Below are 4,166 nucleotides of genomic sequence, written 5' to 3' on the forward strand. Positions count from 1 at the left end.
GTGTGAATGGTATGCTGCAGGAGCTCCAAAATTCTTCCTGCTGCAGGATGAAAAGAAGATAAGAGATTCTCACACACTTTGTACATTTGAGGGACACCTTGCATCCACAGAGCACGCTGACTCTCAATACTTCTGGTTGGACAAAGACAGCTGCACACTGTCTGTTGACCAGCTATAAATGAAAAGATACTCTTGAGACCACTACCACAAAGAAGACACCTTGATTTCATATCCACCCTTCTTTAATTTTTTTCTTCCTTTTTCTTTTTTTTTCCCTGATTACAAGACAAAAGAAACACAGAGAGCAGTAGTGAGATAGCAATTCTCAGTGTAGACTTTCAGTGCTGGATGCACACTGCTAAAACTGGAGTTACCATGACAAAGGTAGGTGAGACTGCCAGTCATTATCTCTTATTGTTATTGAACTCCAGTCAGATACATTATCCTGTTCCACCTGCAAAACTAAATAGACATATGGGAAGAAAGTGTGAACAAGCACAGAATTAGCAACTGAAGTCACAGTCAGGAAACTGGCTGAAAAAAAATTCCCTTCTTTTGAAAAAGTAACTCAGCTACCATTCTACTAGCACATTCCTTGGAATACCTTCAGCAAGGATGTACACCGAGAACAATCAATAGGGTTTCAAGCACAACTGATGGACAAAGTTTTTGGGGATCCTCACCCTCTTATTTCCTTTTTCCACAACAGAAAAAAAAAATAAATTAAGAAATCCTTGACTTGATTCAGCAGAGTCAATACATCAGGATATTTAGATGCTGAAACTGGTAAGATGTTGCAAGTTAACTCAAGCTACTGCAACCTACATTCCAAATTTACCCACAAAGCTTAAAAAAGCACCTTCTAGGTACAAGACACCACCTGTAACTACTGAGATCTTTATTACGGTCTGAGTTATGAGTTGATGACACATGGTCTTGTCACCTGCTTCAGTCACCTGAACCACAGCAACTGAGATTCAACGCCTGGATCTAGGCATCTAGAAGCGGACATTTCCTTCACACAGATAGAAGTTTATTTCTTAGATCCTAGTTTCCTTAGCATAAGAAATCAGAAGATGAAGAACCTCCTTAGTTAGTTAAAGGTGAAGCCAAATTTTCAAAAAGAGGGAAACAACTGGAATGAGTAACATTAATTGAAATGCCACCAATACAGGGACAGGGCATCCAGCAGCAAGAAATCAGAAATTGCTCACAGACAAAGGCAAAGAGTAAGCTACACAGGCAACCATTTAAAAATGGCTTTCACCTAGCCAGAAGACACTGGAGAGATGCATTAAGTCAAATTTACTTGGAAAGCCAGATTATGAATGTACTAGCTGCTATCATTATGGTTTCTTGAGCAGATTTTCAAATGGCACAGGCAATTCCTTAAGAAACACAGAGATACAGAAAAGTAGAAATACACTGTGTGATTTCAAAGCACTGCAAAGTGTTTCTACAGACAATCTGCCAACTAGACAATTTAAGAAGGCCAAAGTCAGCATCAGCATCTGTCTTCCAATTAGAGAGCCACAAATGACATATTGCTCAGTGACAAATGATGACTGCTGTCTTATATTAAGATAGTTGCTTTAGCAGATGTTTTCAAATTGTCCCAAGATATGTCACAGGGAAAGGCAAAAGAGCTGGAAATATGCCCAGAGACCTGGTGCACCAGCAGCCTAAGGGAGCCATTTGGTATCCTCTCGTGAGATCATAGCTACAAAACCAGAGTACAGAAAGGAAAATGGAAATAGAAACTATGTTACATTCCTCGGTGTAAGTTTTAAGTATCTGGCTGCAGGATCATCTAGAATAAAATGTGTTCACTTTATCTCAACTTTGAAAGACAGACAGTCTAGGTAGACAGTTCTTTAAAGAAGAGAAAGGGGGGAAAAAAACCTCAGTGACTCCCCCAGAAAGAATTGTTCCATATTGTAATGACAGAGGGCAAAATAAAGTTAATGGCAGCTGAACATCTTTAAACAGTAATCCTGGTATCACATCTCACATGCTGACTGAAAAAAAATTAAACTCAGCCCTGCTCCCAGGTGAGAAGTAGACTGCTTTTACTGCTATGAAACATCTAAAACTCCAAAACCAGCACAGACAAATAATAGGGGAAAAGGAGATGAACACACTTGCATCTGAAGAGAACTAACGAGTAAGGTTCGGTCAGCAATTATGCAGATTTAGAGACAAGACAGGTCTTCAAAACAAAAATCTGATGGGGAAAACAAACCATTTCCCAAAACCCCACAGTAAAATCATATAGGTATAGAAGCAAGCAAATGCAGTGCAAGCAGAAGGGAGGATTAGGGCGGGGAATGACACAAAAACTGTGCTCATCCAGCGTAGCATCATCCTCACTCTGGAAGTATGAGGCGCCAGTAAAAGCACACCCCAGGAGGCAAAATAACCACAGAGGGGAAGGTGCCAACGAATGCTGCTACAAGTTAAGGAATGGGTAGGCGTCTGGTCTTGACCTATGGTGAGGGAGAAAATCCTCTCTCTCTTGCTCTCAATCTCTCTCTTGTTACCATGGAGATCCACTTTTCAGGTTTCTTTGGATGAGCTTTATGCACAAGTGCAAAATTTGGCATAAGAGGAGAACAAGTATTAATTACGTGCCCCTGACAAAAATAGCTTTCTTAAATCTTGAGAGATAATACAACTGAGGCAGTAAAAATTAAGTTTGGTTACTGAGATTAAGGGCTGAATAAACTATTTCACTTTAAAGTACCTTGAAATCTCATCTACTTAAAACGGCAATGCCAGTCTCAGGGCATTGCATCTGTCTCTTACAATTTGGGTGAAAATTTTAATTACAGTATGGTATGAGATCAGGGTGAAAATGACAATGAAAAAATTCGATGGATTCTTCCTTGGTGTGGGATTACCTTCATTTACTACACTACCTCATTAATTATTTATGCAGTTCTTTTTGTATTTTCAGGTGGAAACATCACTAGCCAGAGCTGCACTGAGATGCACCACCTTTACAGAAAGAACACTGCAAAGCTTAACACACACAGATTACATTGATATGCTTCCAAGAGTTAGTCCCACAAGAGACAGACAGAATAAGCCTTGAATTAAACTACATAAAGTTATGGTGAAGTAAAAGAAAACTTTAAATCAGAAGGATACATATACACATACATATATATATATAATGAAACACTACTACACCCTTTAAAGTACTTGATACGCTCTCTAATAAACAGCATATTTTGCTCCCATGTGTTTTAATTATTTCATACTAATTTAAATAGTTACCTAATCTAAATACATAATTTAGTTACCTAATTTATAGTTATCTGAAATATGCAGTATCAAACAGACAAGTAAGCTGTAACAGAAGAAAACAAGGAATTGTGTTGTTGCCATTAACTATTCCTAGTTTTCATGTAATCATTACTATCAGCAGTAACTTGATCTGCAAATATATAACCTATTTAACTTTTAATATGCACCCTTTAGATTTCTGGACCTCTTGGATCAGTGAATAATGCTCAAACTCACAATGACTTCTAATGGTGGGGAAATACCTCAAGCATCTACACTGGACCCACACAGGAGTAGAAATTAGTGTTGCCTTTTTAAAGGTGCATTAACACTGAAATACAATCCAATACAACAAGCTGAGTATACACCATGCCTGCAAGCACACCTACCTTTCACTTGTAAGTAGGCTCTAAGTTAAAGAGCTACTCTTTTTAATAACCAACTTTGTATGCTGTCCACTACAGTTCTCACGGATTCTGCATCTCTTACTATTCTTTATCTCTTTTTTTCTTTTTGGCTTTCTGTCTTTAACTGCATGTTTAGGTACCACTGACAGGTATAGAAAACAACATAAGAAGATGTGATTAATCAAAAATCAATCATGTGTGAAACTAAAGCGCTTAAATATTACTACATTTTTTTTTTCTCCGAGATCAAATAAAACTATCAGCCTCCTTCAGAAACAACCACAGTGTAGCCGCTTCCTTGCCGGCATCCTAAGCCGGGTTTAGTAACAACAAGAAGAAAGGGGGGAAAAAAAACGCCGTAATTACATAACGGACCTCGCTAAATGCCTCGCTTCCCGGCGGAGGAGGAACGGGGGGACGGCGGCAGCCGGGACCACTCTGCTCCAGCACCCGCAGGGCGGGGAGCGGCGG

Source organism: Geospiza fortis, unplaced genomic scaffold (assembly GCF_000277835.1).
Source record: "Geospiza fortis unplaced genomic scaffold, GeoFor_1.0 scaffold471, whole genome shotgun sequence".
NCBI classification, from domain to species: Eukaryota; Metazoa; Chordata; class Aves; order Passeriformes; family Thraupidae; genus Geospiza; species Geospiza fortis.